This window comes from Schistocerca americana, chromosome 6, assembly GCF_021461395.2.
Source record: "Schistocerca americana isolate TAMUIC-IGC-003095 chromosome 6, iqSchAmer2.1, whole genome shotgun sequence".
NCBI lineage: Eukaryota > Metazoa > Arthropoda > Insecta > Orthoptera > Acrididae > Schistocerca > Schistocerca americana.
In genome coordinates, this window is record NC_060124.1 from 481,532,027 (window position 1) to 481,555,259 (window position 23,233).

The following is a 23,233-nucleotide window of genomic DNA, read 5'->3' on the forward strand; positions in this document are numbered from 1 at the left end:
AGAAAGTTAAGCTAGCAGACTCTTGGAGACATACATCAACATCTGTATCTACACTACATACATTCTGTGCAAGCCATAATATGGTGGAGAGTGTATTGTGCCACTGCGACTCATTTCATTTCCGGGTCCACTCGCAAATAGAGAGAGGGAAAAACGACTTGCCGTATGATTCCGTATGAGTCGTAATTTCTCTTATATTTGTGGTGCTTTGCTGAAATGTACTTCGGCAGAAGAAGAAGCGTTCTGCAGTCAATTTCCAATACTGGTTCCATAAATTTTCTCAATACAGTTTCGGGAAAAGAACGGCGTCTTCCCTCCAGGGTTTCCCATTTGAGCTCACGAAGCATCCCCTAAATACGTGCATGTTGATCGAACCTACCGGTAACAAATCTGTCACCACGCCTTTGAACCGCTTCAATATCTTCCTTTTATTCGGCCTGGTGGGGATCCCAAACCCACAAGAGCAACTGGAGAATGGACCGCACTACTGTTCTACATGCGGTCTCCTTTTCAGATGAACCACAGTTTCGAAACTGCTACCGAAAAGCTGAAGTCGGCCATGGTCGTATGTCAATAGAACCCCGTACATGTACATACCATCGACGGGTATATAAATTATTCGAGTGGCAATAATCTGTGACAGATTTAAAAACCACCAGGCAGCAGTAGTGTTGTTCGTGTTTAGTGCTGGAAGCAGGCATGTTGGCGTATATAAAGGGCTAGGACAGCGTCAGATGTTGAGTGATCACTGTGAAGGACAGGAAATACCGCATAGTATTGTCAGACAGCGATATCAGAGTGTGAAAGGGGCCTCGCTGTGGATCTCTATTTTGTCGAATTGTGCAATGTTCGTATTTGTGGTGTCTTCGGATGTGAGAGTGGCCTGATATTGGACCTCACAGAAAGTGAGGGCAGGCATATTCTTCGTCAAGGTTCTTATCGACCACCACAAGAGAGGATCACCATGTTGTCCGCCCCACACACCATAATCCCTCCACGTCCGCGCCTGCCATCTGAGAACAAGTAATGGACCCCTTGCAACATTAGGTGTTGTCTCGCAACATTGGTAGGAGACTAGCAGCCACAGCAGAAAATCGCCATCCCATGCGCATGTTACCGCTAGCAACACAGCAAACACGGCTTTGGCAAGAGTGGTGCCATGACTGGAGCGCATGGACTTCTGATCAATAGCGTTGCATCGCACTGTGTTCAGCGATGAATCGCGGTTCTGCTCTGTCCCCTTCTCGGCGAGTAAGAGGGCGACCTGGGAAAAGTCCCACTGCTCTAATGTTTTGAAGATGTGTAGCCGTGTTACTTCTGGCATCATGGTGTGGGGAATCATCGTGTATGACTTTAGGTCATGGCTGGAAGTGATTAAGAGAACTGCAACGGCACAGTGTTATGTAACGGACATTCTCCGTTCTCAAGTGTAACCGCTCGTGCGACCGTACCATGGTGCCGTTTATCAGCAGAACTATGCTTATCCTTACATGAACTGTTACGTGACGTTGAGGTACATCCGTGACCAGCTTTATCCCCAGGTCTGACAGCGATAGAACGTGTGTGGGATCAGCTCGGGCCTCAACTTCGTCCAGTGGCAACATCCAGGATATCAAGGACGGTCCACAGCATTAGCGGTTCCGCTTGCCTCAGTTATGAGAGCTCTACATCAGTACCTCGCAATTCACCTAACGTTTTGCTGCGGAGTGTACATATGGTACCACTAACTGATCCCCCCTCCCGTCCCACTCGTGAATATCATGTGGGAGTAATAATTGTCGGGTAGCCTCTTTGTTAAGTCTAATTTTTCGCCATTTTTGTGAAGCCTGATATTATCTACATTCATGCACATAAATTAAGGATAATGCTGATACATGTTGAAAAAACGCTCTGGTGGCGGTCTGCGGGTATAAACCACCTCGGGGTATGACCATGCGGTGCATTTGACCTGAGGTCGTCGCACGGTGGCGCTGGCAGCAGTCCACATACACAGAGGTGTGTTGGTGCATGTTAGAGTAGGGTGCAGTGAGTAAGTGTGCAGACGTTTTCAGACGTGCTGATGGTGACTGTGTGTTGAAAATGGCTCAAAGAACATACTGATGACGTTATGAGGGGTAAAATTCTAGGGCGACTGGAGGCTGGTCAGACACAGCAGGTCGTAGCGTGGGCCCTCCGTGTGTCACAAAGTGTTATCTCAAGATTATGGCAGACAGGAAACTTGTCCAGGCGCTACAGTACGGAGCGTCTACAGTGTGCAACACCACAAGAAGAGCGATATCTCACCATCAATGCCCGCAGACGGCCACGGAGTATTGCAAGTAGCTTTGCTCGGGACCTTACCGCAGCCACTGGAACAGTTGTCTCCAGACACACAGTCTACAGAAGACTGAACAGACATGGTTTATTCGCCCGGAGACGTGCAAGGTGCATTCCACTGACCCCTGTTCACAGGAGAGCCCGTAAAGCCTGGTGTCAAGAACACAGTACATGGTCATTGAAACAGTGGTCCCAGGTTATGTTCACGGACGAGTCCAGGCATAGTTTGAACAGTGATTCTCGCCGATTTTCATATGGCGTAATCAGGAACGAGATACCAACCCCTTGATGTCCTTGAAAGGGACCTGTATGTAGGTCGTGGTTTGATGGTGTGGGGTGGGATTATGATTGGTGCACGTACACCCCTGCATGTCTTAAGACAGACTAACTGTAACAGGTCAGGTGTATCGGGACGTCATTTTGCGCCAGTATGTCCTCCTTTTCAGGGGTGCAGTGGGTCCCACCTTCCTCCTAGTGGATGATAACGCACGGTTCCACCGAGCTGCCATCGTGGAGGAGTACTTTGAAACAGAAGATACCAGGCGAGTGGAGTGGCCTGCCTGTTCTCCAGCTCTAAATCCCATCGAGCACATCTGGGACGCTCTCGGTCGACGTATCGCTGCACGTCTTCAAACCCCTACGACACTTGAGGAGCTCCGACAGGCACTGGTGCAAGAATGGGAGGCTATACCCCAGCAGCTGCTCGACCACCTGATCAAGAATATGCCAACCCGTTGTGAGCCTGTGTACGTGTGCATGGTGATCATATCCCATATTGATATCGGGGTACATGCGCAGGAAACAGTGGCGTTTCGTAGCACATGTGTTTCGGGACGGTTCTCTCAACTTATCACCAATACGGTGGACTTACAGATCTGTGTTGTGTGTGTTCCCTATGTGCCTTTGCTATTAGCGCCAGTTTCGTGTAGTGGCACCATATTCTACAATTATCCTTAATTTATGAGCATGAGTGTAGGAAGGAGACAGTGGTATTAACGTAATTTATTAAAACAGAGAAATTTTCATACTATTTTTTTTTATGACGAGACCTCCAATTTACATTAGACTGTTAAATTATAATGACTAGTTCCAGATGTGTATAACAATCATTTTTTCCTCGTCGTTGTCGTTTTGCAAGATGTATGTAGAAGAAAGTATGTTGTCCAACTTTTCCCGGAAAGTACTCTCTCGAAATTGTAACAGTAAACTTCTCCGTGACGAAGAAAGCCTCTCTTGTAGCGTCTGCCTCTGCAGTTTGTTGACCGTGGACGAGGTACATTTCCTTAAGATTCATCCTACGAATCTAATTCTGGCATCTGCTTTTGCTGCTGTTTGTTTTATGTGGGCATCCACTTAAGTCAGCCCTGGATAGTTATTCCTAGATATTTTACTGTTGATTCTGTTGCCAGCAATTTGTCATCAATAGTGTAGATGTACAGCACTGGATTTCTTTTTCTTTGCTTCCGAAATGTGTTACATTTACTGACATTCAGGGTCAACTGCCAGGATCTGCATCATCCCTCAAACGTCTTAGGCCATTCTGCATATTCATACTGCCTTCTGGCCTTGCCACTTTCTTATAGACAACCGCATCATCTACAACCAGTCTTAAAGAGCCTCCTACATTTTCTACTAGATCATTTATATACATTGTAAAGAGTACCTTGGGGTAGTCAGTCGATTTTGTTTCATTAAGAGCGACGTGTTAAATTCTGACTGCAAGGAAGTCTTGAATTCAATCGCACGTCTGGGATTCTCGGTAAACTCGTACTTTTTCACTAGACGGCAGTGAGGTCGCTGCAAATGCCTTCCCGAAGTCGAGGAACACGACATCAACCTGAGTGCCGCGCTGTGGACCTCATGGAGGAACAGAGCGAGCTGAGTTTCCCACGATCTCTGTCTCCGGAATTCTTACTGATTTTGTTTGGAGGGATTTTTTTTTCATGAAGTCATAATTGGTGACCATAAAACATGTTCCATAATCTTGTACGACACCACTCCTAATGGAACTAGTACATGGAGCTAGGCCAAAAGGGGTGCTTTGTATTACTGATAAATAGGCTCAAACTGCCAAGTTCTTTGAAAATATCACTCGATATTGTACTCACTAAAGTAACATCAAATACCTTGTCAACCCGTGAAGTTTCATGTCGTTTCATCGCCTTCTTACGGGTGCTTTTGTTATTTTTGCAGGCAATGTAGATATCTTACAGCGCCATAGATATATGCAATAGATGAAGGAATCAGTAAGAGGAGAACACATCACAAATTGCAGAGCCGAAAAGAACCAGTCCATGAGCCGATGCACGTCAAGTCTCCATTGAAGCCTCCCCCCCGCCCCCCTCTGTAGTGACAATTTTGAAATATTAAGGACAATACGTATGAAATGACTAAAAAAGAGACTGTGAATAATATTAAATGGACAGGAACGTCAAATTTATTACGCAAATTTATCAAATTAATTTCAAGGAAATATTATATCGATCGTAATGTAAAAAAAAGACATCATATGTAATAGATGAAATCGTTGTGTGTAACGGATAGACGCAATCATCATGATCTTCGTTCTTATATGTAAACTGAAAAAAAGACAATGAATTTTTCTTCTGCTGTTAGCCTGCTGTCTGTAAGGTACGATCGCTATTGTATTGGAGAGATTACGTATAGCGATAGCATTTGCTCTGTTTGTTCTCTTGCTTAGCGATTTATTAGAGTGTGTCCTCTGCTTGGTGAAAAAATATATATAAAAGTGAGTGCATTGTGTCATTTAAAACCCCATACAAGCACCGCTTCATAAAGCGTCAATTGAGGGGGTTGGGTTGTTTGAGGAAGGAGACCAGACAGCGAGGTCATCGGTCTCATCGGATTAGGGAAGGACGGGGAAGGAAGGCGGCCGTGCCCTTTCAAAGGAACCATCCCGGCATTTGCCTGGAGCGATTTAGGGAAATCACGGAAAACCTAAATCAGGATGGCCGGACGCGGGATTGAACCGTCATTCTCCCGAATGCGAGTCCAGTGTCTAACCACTGCGCCACCTCGCTCGGTGCGTCAATTGAAAACAGTTATTTAGCATTTTTCAGTTGCTGCGAAGCGAGCAGTGGTGATCTTCGACTGGTAACAATTGGCCGCCAATACGCGGCATATTTAAAATTGATATTTTGCTCAGAATGCTTCAGTAGCCAGCTAGTAAAAATCATTCCAAGTCATTAAGTTATTTAAAGTGGAAAAGTTCAATAATGTTATTTTGGCAAAAACTAAATATTTTCAGAAATGCAATTATTTCTAGGCCAGTGGACTTGGCTGGAATTCCACTACGGTAAAAGCATTTGAAATTTGTAGGGAGCCTGGCGCTCTAGCAAATCATAACTTAACATTTATTTTGGCCACCTACAAATCAATTTTCTTATTACGGCCTCTATTGTTTTTTACGTAACAGTCAATACTAATAAATCAATATATCAAATAATAAATTACAGTAGAGGGACGTAATACCTCCACCCCCAGATTACACCAGATAGCCAGAATGAGATTTGCACTCTGCAGCGGAGTGTGCGCTGATATGAAACTTCCTTCCGATTAAAACTGTGTGCCGGACCGATACTCGAACTCGGGACCTTTGCCTTTCGCCGGCAAGTGAGCTACCCAAGCACGACTCACGCCCCGTCCGTGCAGCTTTACTTCTGCCAGTACCTCGCCTCCTACTTTCCTTTCTTTCAGGAGTGCTAGTTCTGCAAGGTTCGCGGGAGAGCTTCTGTAAAGTTTGGAAGGCAGGAGGCGAGGTACTGGCAGAAGTAAAGCTGTGAGGACGGGGCGTGAGTCGTGCTTGGGTAGCTCAGTTGGCAGAGCACTTGCCGCGACGGGCAAAGGTCCCGAGTTCGAGTCTCGGTCGGGCACACAGTTTTAATCTGCCAGGAAGTTGCGTTTTACACCAGATAGCCTCTGAGTTTTTATCTTGGCTGATGCCAAGGTGCTTGAGGTACTTGTTGTGACAGAGAATACTGCACTCAAATTGCACCTTGAGCTCAGTGTTAGATTGTTTGTTTTTAAGGTGAAACGCACAAACCTCGGTCTTACTTGTACTGGACTTCAGTCTCCATTTGTTTGAAATATGATTTAAGGGCCACTAAGTCCTCTGTTAGTGTTGCCTCTGACTGACACAGCTCTTTTGATTGACAACCTAGAGCGATATCGTCTGCTTAGCACAATTTCCTTGAAATAACTTCCGCTAGGTCATAAATATAAAGGTTGAGTGTTGTGCTTGAGTTTGGTGTAATAACTGTCATACCAGCCTCATCGATACGCTGTTTAACGAGACGGTGCGCATGATTACTGGTACAACTACACCAACTCCTGTCTACTGGATTCCCCTGCTAAGCAGTATCTACCCAACACAGATTCGCAGAGCTGAGACCCTCCTTAGAGATTATCACATTTTACAAGATAATAAGGAACTAACCATTCATCACGACATACCTGTCTTTCGAAGAAACGGCCTTCGTTCGAGACACCCGCCACTGTGTACGCTGAACAGCTAGCTACAATTAACGCCGAAGGGACTGCAAGATCCCCTCGCTTCTAAACTGATACTGTTATTACTCAGCTTAGCCGCGAGTCCGTAGAGGATGGTATATGTGACGTACAGTATAACTGGTCAGCATTTCCACCCGGAATTTGCGAGTGTAAGTCGGACCTTCCTTGATCCGTCTTGGTGGGTCGTGTCGTCGAATTTACTCCTACCTGTGCGCGGAGCAGCTCTCGTAAATGTCGTCCCGCGCAGATTCTTCGCCGGCCGGGGTGGCCGCGCGGTTCTAGGCGCATCAGTCTGGAACCGCGCGACCGCTGCGGTCGCAGGTTCGAGTCCTGCCTCGGGCATGGGTGTGTGTGATGTCCTTAGGTTAGTTAGGTTTACGTAGTTCTAAGTTCTAGGGGACTGATGACCTCAGATGTTAAGTCCCATAGTGCTCAGAGCCATTCAGAGCAGATTCTTCATTGGCGCATTGTATGTCTCTGTCGGTGGAAGCTAATTATCTGAAACTGCTATCGATCAACTTCGGGGTATCTATTTACTCGAAATTAACATTCAGAATGCCGTAATGTCTCTTTTATTCCTATTAGATCAATAATGAAATACTCATGTCACAAACTACTCGTAACCGAGAGCACGGCTACCATCGAACAAGACAGGAAAAGCTCTTAACGCCGACTGCCGACTTTGGCGCGCAGTCCGTATCTCTTACTAGTTTCGTCACAGTTCGTGGATTTCTGATCAAATTCGTCCTTACTAAGATATGCATTTGTTAATGAACGGGTGTGAATTTTAACGAGGCAAAATTATGACAAATAGTTTTAAACATCCAGAGGCTCCTCCTAGTATGCATGTTGTCATAAATGACTTTAATTATTAAATATAAATAAACAAAATCGGTGACTTTGGCGCCAAGATGGCGATACTTTCCGTCATGAATATTTCCCAGGCTGACGCTTGTTGCTAACTTATCAAATTTCTTTGTCAAAGATTTGATCAAAGATGTGATCAAATATTCCGTCAAATATATTTGACAAAGATCTTTGACGTAGCGCTAGAAGGGGTATTACACTGTCATCATATTTTTCGTCAAAGTTCAAGATGGCTGACACCAACAACTTGTTATTAACTGCAGCAGTTGCATGTACCACAATTGCACTGTGTGCACATGCGGAAGAGAAGCGGGGGAAAAAGAGGAAACATACCTAGGTGAAGCTGTGGGTTTTACGACGACACGATAAAAGCATTCAACAAAACTTGTTACGTGAGCTTATAGTGGAGGACGTCAAGTCGTACATCAATTACTTAAGAATGGATGAGCATACATTTCTGTATGTGCTCAATGAAGTGTATCCTCATATCACAAAGCACAATACTCACTTAAGAACTGCTACATCTGCAGAAGACAGGCTCACTGTTAACACTCCGATTCCTTGCTACAGGAGAGGGTTAGGTTAGGTTAGGTTAGATCAGGTCTCCAATCTTCGTAATCTATTTTTGTATTCAGCGTGCCTCACGTTGTAAAGCACCTCATCAGCTTCATACACCTCTATAATTTTGTAGTTGTTGGCACACACCAATTGTATTTACCGGCAATGTTTATAAAAACACTACAGATGACAGAATGCAGCGATGCTAGTGCTCCATGTGGTAACATGTCACATTGCAGTGAACAGAAGACAAGCGACTTCTTTGATCAAATCTACAGCGAGGCCCTAGATTTGATCAAATATTGGACGACATTTGACAAAAATCCCTATCAAATATATTTGACAAAGATGTTGGACAAAGATATTTGACAAAGAAATTTGATAGTGTAATACCGGCCTAAGGTCCAGCGCCGGGCCCCACCCCACTACGCAAGACATGGTCGCTTCGTCACCAGCGTGGGAAATGCTGTCCGACTCGTGGCCGGCTACGGACTACAGCACTTCCTAACTATCGTGATTACATCAATAAGAGGCAATAATTTATTGAAACTGGTAGAAATGTCTTCCTCACGTAAGAGGCACCTTACAGGATCTCTGGAACAACAGCTGTCAACACATCGGAAATTACCGATAACGGGATGGTTCGAGAAACATAATTGTGATACTGTGGGTGACGAACGTGGCGGGAAACTGTGGGTCAAATTAAATAGAATCCGCAGTATATGTGGTCGGTGCTCTCTGATTCTATAAATGGGGTATTGTGGAGTATCCAAGTTGTGTCTGTGATGCACTGAAACAATCTAGCAGACGTGTAATAGAAGAGTGCGTCCTACGGTGCTATAAGCACTCCGTCTCCAGGCCACGAGTGGCCTACCGGGACCATCCGACCGCCGTGTCATCCTCAGTGGAGGATGCGGATAGGAGGGGCGTAGGGTCAGCACGCCGCTCTCCCGGTCGTTATGATGGTATTCTTGACCGAAGCCGCTACTAATCTGCCGAATAGCCCCTCAATTGGCTTCACGAGGCTGAGTGCACCCCGAAAAATGGCAACAGCGCATGGCGGCCCGGATGGTCACCCATCCAAGTGCCGGCCACGCCCGACAGCGCTTAACTTCGGTGATCTCACGGGAACCGGTGTATCTACTGCGGCAAGGCCGTTGCCTCACGGTGCTATAAGGGCACGTGGAATGATTTTATGAATGCCAGTTTCACAGCGGTGGAATGGATTAGAAACACAGATATTAATATGTAATCTTTTCTATTTATTTAATTTAATGGCATTCATTATGTGTTGTGTTTGTGTACCATACGAATGATAATGATACTAAAGAGCCATTTAACACGCGATGGATTCGGTCTACGGCACGAGGTGAGGTATCTGTAGTCGCATCTCTCACAATGGTGTGCAGACTGTAGGTACGCGTGGATAGACTGGCTCCTGCACGTCGCCTTTGAGTTGCCCCACAATACTGTCCGCCTTGGCCTCCAGTGGCGTCCTGCACACAGCTGCCTGTTCGCTCCCTGTACCGCTGTGTATTGGCAGGCGTGTGCGGAATGCTCATCACGTTACGGCGCACTCCGGACAATGCCCTGGCGAGCATCCATAACCGTCTGACTGCGGCTCCAGCTATGTGTTACTCCGTCGGAGACAAACTCCTCATACCAGCAAGCGGACCGCACACTGGATGCTACCTTGCAGCACGTACCTCTTTCACAACGCGTTATGAGCTCAAATAACTAACTGTACCTAACAGGAAAAAATGGTTCAAATGGCTCTGAGCACTATGCGACTTAACTTCTGAGGTCATCAGTCGCCTAGAACTTAGAACTAATTAAACCTAGCTCACCTAAGGACATCACACACATCCATGCCCGAGGCAGGATTCGAACCTGCGACCGTAGCGGTCTCTCGGCTCCAGACTGTAGCGCCTAGAACCTAACAGGACGCTGGCTCAGTAGTAGCAAGCCGGTAACAACTCGCGGCACCAGCAGGAAAATTTTAGTAGTTAATTTACAGTCACTTCTAGTATGTGTACTGTACACATTCATGTTAATGATCAAATCTACCAGTAACAAGGAAGCGCGACGGAAGTGCGAAATGTCCTTTTACCAGTGCTGCAAACCAGCGTTTGACTCTTCAAGTTTGTAGAGAGGCGTTAGTACGTCAGGTTTTTCCATCTACTCGTATGTCCTCTATACTAATAATAAAACTGTAAAACCGCCTGCTCTGTTTGTCTGTCTGTTTGAACATGCCCATCACGATAACTACTAGACGAATTTTCATGCGATTTTACCAGTTAACTTGAACATACCTTGGGGCAATGTATAGGCTTTAGTCCATCAAAATACGATTATGAAAAAAAGATACCGTATTTAAAGTTTTGTAAATGCGAAAGTGTGTTTATCTGCTATCTTTTGGCCGGCCGATGTGCCCTAGCGGTTCTAGGCGCTACGGTCTGGAACCGCGCGACCGATACGGTCGCAGGTTCGAATCCTGCCTCGTGCATGGATGTGTGTGTTGTCCTTAGGTTAGTTAGGTTTAAGTAGTTCTAAGTTCTAGGGCACTGATGACCTCACAAGTTAAGTCCCATAGTGCTCAGAGCTATTTGAATCATTTTTGAGTCACAGTACAACATCCCTAAAAAGTATTTCAGGGCTCTTTTCGTAGCAGCATATTTTATCTCATCCATTTATCAATATATTAGTTGTTACGCGAGCAATAACAAAGAGAGTGAAACAAGGCTCGTCTTGTCTATAGTTCAATCATGCGTAAACCAATCATACCGAAAAGAAGCGGACAGGTAATAGTGAATTAAAATTATTTCTTTCAGCTTTCGGGATTGCAGGGCAGAGCCGCATGTTTTATGATGTGTTTTACAGGCGGACGCGGGTTGCGGATGATGTTATATTACTAACAGTGCAAAAAGATAATTTACCTTCATGACATAAAAGAAATCTTGCTGTGTGTAGTTCTGGTCTGACATACATAGTAAAAATTTTTTTCTCTGATAATAGTCTCATGTTCTCGTGTTAGTCGTGGCACTTATTGGTGTTTTACTTTTCACAAAAATCCACTGCAAAAATTTTGATGTTGAAAAAGCATTGCGTACTGTAACATTAGTATTGGTAACGAAATAATTTTCAGTAACCTTTTCAATAACTGTAAAGAAAGAAAGATATGTTGAACTTTATAGCATGTTACAGTAACGAAACAATGTTCCTTCTATAGAAAGCCAGATCCAGAATAATAAGAACATAATATATTTTGTTTTGTTGAAAATTAATGATCCAAAGTTAGTCACAGTAGGCGGCCGGACTGGCCGTGAGGTTCTAGGCGCTACAGTCTGGAGCCGAGCGACCGCTACGGTCACAGATTCTAATCCTCCCTCGGGCGTGGATGTGTGTGATGTCCTTAGGTTACTTAGGTTTCATTAGTTTTAAGTTCTAGGCGACTGATGACCTCAGAAGTTAAGTCCCAACGTGCTCAGAGCCATTTGAATCATTTTTGAGTCACAGTACAGCATCCCTAAAAAGTATTTCAGGGCTCTTTATCTCATCCATTTATGAATATATTAGTTGTTACGCGAGCAATAACAAAGAGAGTGAAACAAGGCTCGTGTTGTCTATAGTTCAATCATGCGTAGACGGCCAATACCGCGGTTCGATCGCGTACGCATTTTTACTTTGTGCCAGGAAGCGCTCTCAACAAGGGAAGTGTCCAGGCCTTTCAGAGTGAGCCAGAGCGATGTTGTTCGGACATGGAGGAGATACAGAGGCAGGAGCTGTCAATGACATGCTTCGGTCAGGCCGCCCAAGGGCTATTGCTGCAGTGGATGACCGCTACCTATGGATTATGGCTCGGAGGAACCCCGACAGCAACGGCACCATGTTGAATAATGCTTTTCTTGCAGCCACAAGGCGTCGTATTACGACTCAAACTGTGCGCAATAGGCTGCATGAAGCGCAAATTCCCCCCGACGTCCATCGAAGGGCCATCTTTGCTACCACGACACAATGCAGCGCGGTACAGATGGGCCCAACAACATGCTCAATGGACCGCTCAGGATTGGCATCACGTTCTCTTCACCGATGAGTGTCGCATATGCCTTCAACCAGACAACCGTCGGAGACGTGTTTGAAGGCAACCCGGTCAGGCTGAATGCCTTAGACACACTGTCCAGCGAGTACAGTAAGGTGGAGGTTCCCTGCTGTTTTGGGGTGGCATTTTGTGGGGCCGACGTAAGCCACTGGTGGTCGTGGAAGGCGCCGTAACGGCTGTACGATACGTGAATGCCGTCCTCCGACCGGTAGTACAACCATATCGGCAGTATGTTGGCGAGGTATTCGTCTTCATGGACGACAATTCGCGTCTCCATCATGCACGTCTTGTGAATGACTTCCTTCACGATAACGACATCGCTCGACAAGAGTGGCCAGCATGTTCTCCATACAGGAACCCTATCGAACATGCCTGGGTTGTTTATGGACGACGTGACCCACCAACCACTCTGAGGGATCTACCCCGAATCGCCATTAAGAAGTGGGACCATCTGGAGCAACAGTGCCTTGATGAACTTGTGGATAGTATGCCACGACGAATACAGGCACGCATCAATGCAAGAGGACGTGCTACTGGGTATTAGACGTACCAGTGTGTACAGCAATCTGGACCACCAACTCTGAAGATCTCGCAGTATGGTGGTACAACATGCAATGTGTGGTATCAATGAGCAATAAAAAAGGCGGAAGTGAAGTTTATGTTGATCTCTATTCCAATTTTCTGTACAGGTTCCGGAACTCTCGGAACCGAGATGATGCATAACTGTTTTATTGTGTGTAGTATGAGGTAGAGGATGGAACATAGTTTTTTGCATAAGTGAACATACGAGGTGTGGTCAAAAAGTGAAGTGAATAACTTTATTGCGAGCAAAGTAATACGTTTACATGGAATTTCATTTAATCTCCTTCAAAGTACTGTCCTTGGCTAGCAGTGCACTTATCCCAAAGTAGAAGCCATGAATGGAATCATTTCTGGAAGGCTTCTTTTCGGAATGGCGCTCAGCTGATCAGTCGTGGCCCTCTGCGTCAGGAATGGTGGCAGAACGTTTTATTTTTATTTAAGCCTCCACTTGCATCTGCATCTCTCCTCTGCCACAGCAAATCAATGCCTGCACACAGCAGGGCGGTGTCTGGCTGCCCCTCGGCATCATGTGCTGCCTGCAAATCAACATCACACTCAAAGGTGTCCCTAAAGTGGAGACTGTAGGTTAGTTCCGTTTTGCAAATGTTATCGCCTCGATCGTTGAATGTATTGTTCGGAAGACATTCTGGGGAAATACCATGGTTTGTGCACATAAAATGCCTTTATTTCGCTCGGGCGAAACCGGTTTCGATCTTCTTGGTCATTATCACGTGTAAGGGCCACATTACACTATAAAGGATCTTTGCCAATGATCTGTTAGCAAAGTCTTTTGGTCAAATCTTCGATAGTGTAATATGGTAGCCTTTAAACTATAAAACGTATTTGTGGTGAGTGGCTATCACCACAGAGCTAATACGAAATTCTTTATAATACGAAGCACGCTGACCCAAATATCGTAACAAGCAGTTAGAAATTTATACGGAAATAGCTATTGCGATCAATTACATTCGAAGTGAGTACATTGTGTATGATCTTAAGTTTACATATAAAACAAAGAGTATGTGTAAGGAGATGGAAATGTGGGAACCCAGCTGTTGTCACAGTATGCGTAAGTGATATGAATATATTTGTTTGTGATGTAATTAACCTACCCAACTTTCATAAATTTTTCCTTAAGTGATTTATACACTCCTGGAAATGGAAAAAAGAACACATTGACACCGGTGTGTCAGGCCCACCATACTTGCTCCGGACACTGCGAGAGGGCTGTACAAGCAATGATCACACGCACGGCACAGCGGACACACCAGGAACCGCGGTGTTGGCCGTCGAATGGCGCTAGCTGCGCAGCATTTGTGCACCGCCGCCGTCAGTGTCAGCCAGTTTGCCGTGGCATACGGAGCTCCATCGCAGTCTTTAACACTGGTAGCATGCCGCGACAGCGTGGACGTGAACCGTATGTGCAGCTGACGGACTTTGAGCGAGGGCGTATAGTGGGCATGCGGGAGGCCGGGTGGACGTACCGCCGAATTGCTCAACACGTGGGGCGTGAGGTCTCCACAGTACATCGATGTTGTCGCCAGTGGTCGGCGGAAGGTGCACGTGCCCGTCGACCTGGGACCGGACCGCAGCGACGCACGGATGCACGCCAAGACCGTAGGATCCTACGCAGTGCCGTAGGGGACCGCACCGGCACTTCCCAGCAAATTAGGGACACTGTTGCTCCTGGGGTATCGGCGAGGACCATTCGCAACCGTCTCCATGAAGCTGGGCTACGGTCCCGCACACCGTTAGGCCGTCTTCCGCTCACGCCCCAACATCGTGCAGCCCGCCTCCAGTGGTGTCGCGACAGGCGTGAATGGAGGGACGAATGGAGACGTGTCGTCTTCAGCGATGAGAGTCGCTTCTGCCTTGGTGCCAATGATGGTCGTATGCGTGTTTGGCGCCGTGCAGGTGAGCGCCACAATCAGGACTGCATACGACCGAGGCACACAGGGCCAACACCCGGCATCATGGTGTGGGGAGCGATCTCCTACACTGGCCGTACACCACTGGTGATCGTCGAGGGGACACTGAATAGTGCACGGTACATCCAAACCGTCATCGAACCCATCGTTCTACCATTCCTAGACCGGCAAGGGAACTTGCTGTTCCAACAGGACAATGCACGTCCGCATGTATCCCGTGCCACCCAACGTGCTCTAGAAGGTGTAAGTCAACTACCCTGGCCAGCAAGATCTCCGGATCTGTCCCCCATTGAGCATGTTTGGGACTGGATGAAGCGTCGTCTCACGCGGTCTGCACGTCCAGCACGAACGCTGGTCCAACTGAGGCGCCAGGTGGAAATGGCATGGCAAGCCGTTCCACAGGACTACATCCAGCATCTCTACGATCGTCTCCATGGGAGAATAGCAGCCTGCATTGCTGCGAAAGGTGGATATCCACTGTACTAGTGCCGACATTGTGCATGCTCTGTTGCCTCTGTCTATGTGCCTGTGGTTCTGTCAGTGTGATCATGTGATGTATCTGACCCCAGGAATGTGTCAATAAAGTTTCCCTTTCCTGGGACAATGAATTCACGGTGTTCTTATTTCAATTTCCAGGAGTGTATATTGGTTCACATGTTTCTGGAATAATGCGCGAAGTAGTTACACTGGGAGATTTCCATACTATATTGCAAGCTGCAATAAGTTTTGCCTGTTGCTAAAAATCTTAAACTAATCATGAGACTATCTTTAGCAGAAACGCCATTCATGACTCAAATAATGTAGCAGGTATTTTGTCATGCTCTGCTGGAGTTTATTCTCATTATCAAGTCCAAATATTTACCTAGCGCTAAATCTTGAAAGATGGATGTAGAAAGTCAGGGGCACTTTTTCCCACCAAAATCCCGCGAATTAAAAGCGTGGTGTGGCACTTGCGTTGCCGCAATGGAGAAGGAAGCCACTGGCCCACTATTCTGGTTTCTTTCTTCGTACACCGTTTCACAGACATCGTAAAATTTGCGGTTTGCAGTTGTTAGCCTTGGAACAAACTCTGATCACACTTTGTCTTCAGTACTGAAAAAGAGCAAAACTTTTATATTCGATTTTGAATGGCATGCCTGTTTAGGGCGAGGAGATTCACAGTTTTCCTTTGGGAACTCCGAATTACCGCCTCACGGTCATACCCATTGATCCAGGTTTCATATCCAGCTACAATTTGGGAAATGAAATGCAGATCTGAATGAAGAGGATCTTCCAGCTCCGTGCAAACCGACACACGATTTTCCTTCTATACATCACACACAAATCCGGGAACAAATTTTTCACTCACTCATTTCATTTCCAAATTGTCGGTTGCAGTACTTTGCACCGACCTGTACGATATGCTAAGTTCTTCGGCAACTTCTCGAACAGTAATTCGCCTGTTTGAACGAACAGTTTTTGCCACTTTTGCACATTTTCTTATGTATTTGAGGCTAATGGACGTCCCGAGCGTTACTCGTCTTCCACGGACTCTTTTTGCGCTTTTAAATCGCTCATACCATTTGCAAACGGTCTTTGGAGTTACACTATTATAGCCATACACCAATTTCAACACGTTTTTGCAGCTTGAGATAGAAATTCGTGTTCAAGCGCTGTTCGAAATCTATGATACGCGACCGACACGGTAAACACTACAGGGCCCTGCACCCGAGTGTCCTAACCGCGTGGCCCGCACGCGCCTGTGGTGTGCGAGTGACAGCGGTAACTAGCTTAGCGAACGTTCACGCAAATTCTCGAAGATTAGCCATGCTAATAACAGCCGCACTTCTCACTTTACCCTATGTGAGCGGGAGAAAATACAGAAACTGTGATTAACGGAGGAATGGAGAGATAGAGAAAAGGCCGTATTTTCAACCAAAAAAGAGTGTCAAATCGTGGATAATAATAATGGACGGAATGTCCGCTGGAGAAAAGGTATATGATCAGCCAATGGAGGGAAAATACTAGTCTGCCAATTGAAATGTGGAATGCTTTTAACCAGCGACAAGGGACCACGAATACTTTTGAAGGTCGGCTTAGGAAACTTAACTCCTTAATAAATAAAACTTTCTGATAGATAAGCCAAAGGAGGAATCACCAAATGTTACATGTGACATAAAAAAAGGCTACCATTGGCCATGCTATTTAAAAAAGAAGAAAAATAACGTAAATGTTGACGAGAGGTTAAAAGACATTATAAGAAAATATAACGAAGCGAGGTATTTAACTCTTTCAGTGTCAGCGACTTCTTCCTGAAAGAGCAATGCTATTAATTTTTTTAAGCACCAGCCCCTTCCACATGGAACAATCGATGCTATTGCAAGACAGAGACATCTAGTGGTCCAATGAGGTACTTCTACGAATGTAGTGCATTGTAGCAGCCAGTTAACAGCGTTCGAAGCCACTGATAGCGTGAGGAGATTTTGCTACAGGATTGTGAAACGATAACATTCATTTTTTTGGAATTGCAGTTCTTGTCCTTTCTTTCTGCATTTGCAGCTAAATTATAGGATTTGGGTTCCGCCTTTTTGCACACAATCTGCTTTTCTTTTTACCCACACATGATTCAGAAATCATCAGTGGGTTTTGTTTATTGAAAACTGCAAGAAGTGAACCATATTTTAGGTTGTAACTGATCTAACAAAGTCAGGCATAAAGAAAGTTTTTGTTCATTTTGTTTCTTACCGTGATTTTACATTGCATAGTTTTGCAGGACCAACTGTTTGGTGTCTTGCAGTGATAGACTATTATCTGCAAACCATACGATGTAAATGCGAATTTGATCAGCGAGTTAACACATCCCTTGATTTTTCAAGTATGTGATTTTTGCGTGTCCCGTGTGGCTGGTCCCGGCGGTGTTTCGAGTCCTCCCTCGGGCATGGGTGTGTGTGTTTGTCCTCAGGGTAATTTAGGTTAAGTAGTGTGTAAGCTTAGGGACTGATGAGTTTAGCAGTTTAAGTCCCATAAGATTTCACACACATTTTGTTTTTTGCGTGTCAACATGCTTTGCATGTTTTGTTGTTGTTGTGGTCTTCAGTCCTGAGACTGGTTTGAAGCAGCTCTCCATGCTACTCTATCCTATGCAAGCTTCTTCATCTCCCAGTACCTACTGCAGCCTACATCCTTCTGAATCTGCTTAGTGTATTCATCTCTTGGTCTCTATGATTTTTACCCTCCATGCTGCCGTCCAACACTAAATTGGTGATCCCTTGATGCCTCATAACATGTCCTACCAACCGATCCCTTCTTCTAGTCAAACTGTGCCACAAACTCCTTTTCTCCCCAATTCTATTCAATACCTCCTCATTAGTTATGTGATCTACCCTTCTAATCTTCAGCATCCTTCTGTAGCATCACATTTCGAAAGCTTCTACTCTCTTTATGTCCAAACTAATTATCGTCCATGTTTCACTTCCATACATGGATACACTCCACACAAATACTTTCAGAAACGACTTCCTGACACTTAAATCTATACTCGATGTTAACAAATTTCTCTTCTTCAGAAACGCTTTACTTGCCATTCCCAGCTCCCCAAATAACAAAACTCCTTTACTAAATTAAGTGTCTCATTTCCTAATCTAATTCCCTCAGCATCACCCGATTCAATTCGACTACATTCCATTATCCTCGTTTAGCTTTTGTTGATGTTCATCTTATACCCTCCTTTCAAGACACTGTCCATTCCGTTCAACTGCTCTTCCAAGTCCTTTGCTGTCTCTGATAGAATTACAATGTCATCGGCAAACCTCAAAGTTTTTATTTCTTCTCCATGCATTTTAATACCTACTCCGAATTCTTCTTTTGTTTCCTTTACTGTTTGCTCAATATACAGATTGAATAACATCTGAGAGAGGCTACAACCCTGTCTCACTCCCTTCCCAACCACTGCTTCCAATTCATGTCCCTTGACTCTTATAACTGCCATCTGGTTTCTGTACAAATTGTAAATAGCCTTTCGCTCCCTGTATTTTACACCTGCCACCTTCAGAATTTGAAAGAGAGTATTCCAGTTAACATTGTCAAAAGCTTTCTCTAAGTCTACAAATGCTAGAAACGTAGGTTTGCCTTCCCTTAATCTTTCTTCTAAGATAAGTCGTGGGTTCAGTATTGCCTCACGTGTTTCAGCATTTCTACGGAATCCAAACTGATCTTCCCCGAGGTCGGCTTGTACCAGTTTTTGCATTCGTCTGTAAAGAATTCGCGTTAGTATTTTGCAGCTGTGACTTATTAAACTGATAGTTCGTTAATTTTCACATTTGTCAACACCTGCTTTCTTTGGGATTGGAATTACTATATTCTTCTTGACGTCTGAGGGAATTTAGCGTGTCTCATACATCTTGCTCACCAGATGGTAGAGTTTTGTTAGGCCTGGCTCTCCCAGGGCTGTCAGTAGTTCTAATGGAATGTTGTCTACTCCCGGGGCCTTATATATTTGTTTCTACTCACGTTTTGTTGTGACTGATACTCTTTCTTTTACATTCCGAGGACACTGCACATTCATATTGATGTACGAGGGCAGTTCAATAAGTAATGCAACACATTTTTTTTCTGAAATAGGGGTTGATTTATTCAGCATTGAAGTACACCAGGTTATTCCCCAATCTTTTAGCTACACAACACTATTTTTCAACGTAATCTCCATTCAGTGCTACGGCCTTACGCCACCTTGAAATGAGGGCCTGTATGCCTGCACGGTACCATTCCACTGGTCGATGTCGGAGCCAACGTCGTACTGCATCAATAACTTCTTCATCATCCGCGTAGTGCCTCCCACGGATTGCGTCCTTCATTGGGCCAAACATATGGAAATCCGACGGTGCGAGATCGGGGCTGTAGGGTGCATGAGGAAGAACAGTCCACTGAAGTTTTGTGAGCTCCTCTCGGGTGCGAAGACTTGTGTGAGGTCTTGCGTTGTCATGAAGAAGGAGAAGTTCGTTCAGATTTCTGTGCCTACGAACACGCTGAAGTCGTTTCTTCAATTTCTGAAGAGTAGCACAATACACTTCAGAGTTGATCGTTTGACCATGGGGAAGGACATCGAACAGAATAACCCCTTCAGCGTCCCAGAAGACTGTAACCATGACTTTACCGGCTGAGGGTATGGCTTTAAACTTTTTCTTGGTAGGGGAGTGGGCGTGGCGCCACTCCATTGATTGCCGGTTTGTTTCAGGTTCGAAGTGATGAACCCATGTTTCATCGCCTGTAACAATCTTTGACAAGAAATTGTCACCCTCAGCCACATGACGAGCAAGCAATTCCGCACAGATGGTTCTCCTTTGCTCTTTATGGTGTTCGGTTAGACAACGAGGGACCCAGCGGGAACAAACCTTTGAATATCCCAACTGGTGAACAATTGTGACAGCACTACCAACAGAGATGTCAAGTTGAGCACTGAGTTGTTTGATGGTGATCCGTCGATCATCTCGAACGAGTGTGTTCGCACGCTCCGCCATTGCAGGAGTCACAGCTGTGCACGGCCGGCCCGCACGCGGGAGATCAGACAGTCTTGCTTGACCATGCGGCGATTATGACACACGCTTTGCCCAACGACTCACCGTGCTTTTGTCCACTGCCAGATCACCGTAGACATTCTGCAAGCGCCTATGAATATCTGAGATGCCCTGGTTTTCCGCCAAAAGAAACTCGATCACTGCCCGTTGCTTGCAACGCACATCCATTACAGACGCCATTTTAACAGCTCCGTACAGCGCTGCCACCTGTCGGAAGTTTATGAAACTATACGAGACGAAGCGGGAATGTTTGAAAATATTCCACGAGAAATTTCCTGTTTTTTCAACCAAAATTGGCCGAGAAAAAAAATGTGTTGCATTACTTATTGAACTGCCCTCGTACTTGGCGTAATTTCGTTCTTTATAAACGCCTTTATACTTCACAAAACGCAGTGAGCACTATGTTTTTGTGTTTCCTAATCCCGTCGGCGTTCATTTGTTCCGGAGTAGTTAGGCGCCGAATTTGAATTTTGTTTACTTTCTCCCTCGCTTTCTGTGTGTCTGTGTGTGTGTGTGTGTGTCTGTGTGTGTGTGTGTGTGTGTGTGTGTGTGTGTTTGTGTGTGTGTGAGTGAGTGAGAGAGAGAGAGAGAGAGAGAGAGAGAGAGAGTAGGCTCCTTTGGTTGTTTGTGTTGCATTCTCTGTAAAGTTCCTTTAATGTGTTAAATGTTGTGCCTTTACAGAGTGTAGTGTTTTTATTCAAAACTTGTTTGCCTTCTGCTATTGCCTCCGTTATGTGGAAGTTCTCTTCTATTATCAGTCTGTAGTATAAGCTGTGGCTGGACAGTACTTTTAAATCTCCTGCTATTGTAGCTGGGTGGTGGTTATGGGCTACTAGGTGGTCAGCAAATGTGCTATGGGTGCAGTTACTTTTTAGGACTCTGAGGATGTTCTGAGTATTTTATTTTAAGGTTCCTGCATGTTTGTCATGTGTATACTGATTGACAAGTGTTGCATGTGAGTTCATTTATCTCTAGTTTGTTGAATTTATCTGTGGGTGTCTCCTGTGTTCTGAATTTTCTATGTGTTGTCTTGTCTGTCCTGTATCGTATTTGAAGTCCCTGTTTCTTCAATATGTTGTCTTTTCTGTGTATAATTTTGTTATTGTAGGTGAGTATGTGCCATTTTGTTTTGTGTGTGATGTTATAATGTTGTGTCTTGCATGTGGTCATTGTTTGTATGTTGTGTTGATCTGTGTTGTGTAAGGTTTTGTGTGTGTTGTGCTTTCGTTCCTTTTCTGTTAACATATTTGATGGTTTAATTACTCTATCATGTGGGGCTTGTAACCATTTTCCTCTGCTACCTGTTTTACTGTGTTCAGCTACTGTGTGTAATTCTGTTTGCTTACGGGTGTTCTGTTCAGTCTGTGGAGCGTGAATCTGAAGATTGCTTCCTTGTGTGCCGCCGGGTGGTTCGACAGATTGTGAATGGTGATGCTCGTGGTTGTCGGTTTCTGTGGTACTGTGGGTGCCACAGCTTTACAAGGCGGCCATAAAACTGGTGGCAAAAGTTATTCTTGTGGCTGAGTGAAGTTGGTGTAAAGAACAGTTACATTATTTATTGAATAGATAAAAATGAATTAGGAGAATAACTGCAGACTGACCTTTACTATAGAAGAAATCTAATCAGACAGCTAAGCGGCTAGATGAGAAATATAAATTCAAAGAAAAGAGGAAGACCATCGTCATCTGACACCGAAGAGAGACTAAATGAAAAGATTCTTTTTATAATGTGAAAGGAAAAAGAAATCAAGAAAGGACTGAATGGTTTGCAGAAAACGCAAGGAGAAAGGAGAAACAAAGAAGGGAAGCTATTTCCTACTACGAAACGTGCAGGATGGAGCCAGGAATTCACCCATGAGAATAGTTCAAGATGCACCCTATAGAAAAAAATTATAAACAACCATAAACAAACAGCAATGTAGTATCAAAAAGTGGTGTGAAGAAAATAAAGTTCTCAAGTTACCTCACACTACATTTTATTTTTTAAAACAGAAGCGTAATGACCTATAATCCCTTACATCCTTACCCGCATAAAATAAGTAAGAGCTGGAGAGAACGCATTGAGTAGGAAAATAATGTTGAAAAGGGTGAACTCTGTTTTTATGTTTAGGTTGTCGGAACTTTCCCCAGAAATTTGTGTTCTGAATTTCGCATGTATGTACTAACCATGTTTCGTAATGCAAATTTATCGAAATTCAAATTTCATTGCGTTTGTTGCACTACAAAATGAATGTCAATGTGCTCTTAAAGGAACAATGTGGTTGTTTCAATCACTTTTCTGTTGCTGGAATAAAGAAAATGGTGAAGGATGACGTTCCTTTATTTTTTGGGGAGTGGGGGAGGTGGGGGAACCAAGAACCCTTAAATAAAGTATGTCACAGTAGTATTGTTTCTACATTATAAATCTTATCAAGTGGTAGTTATGTTCAATCAGCAGGTGATTAACGTTTTGTGGACTGATCAGTGGTCTATTCTCGCTGACAATCAGCCCTGCTTGACTGAATTTTTTTTCTTTTGATATAGTTGATGAAGACATTAGTAGCACCGAAAGGGCCAATCGGAAGTGCCTTGGAATCTGTATCTTAACGGACTCTCCACAAATTCAACAACTTAGGGGGAGCCATCTTTTCAGATCAAACTGTTCCTAAGTAAAGTCAAATAACATCATCTGAACTGCAGTTCCCATTCCAAAGGTCGTCTAAGTCATCTGCCCAATTTCAAAATCTCCATTTTTTTACTATGGGGAAGAAACCACTCTCTTTCACTGAAACGAAACGTTAATTATATTACTTCACCCTTTT

General features: G+C 44.7%; 1 pseudogene; it reads right to left on the bottom strand.

Moving 5' to 3' along the window:
* Positions 1-9,315: 9,315 nt before the first annotated feature.
* LOC124620493 lies at positions 9,316-9,433 on the bottom strand (annotated as a pseudogene).
* Positions 9,434-23,233: the final 13,800 nt, after the last annotated feature.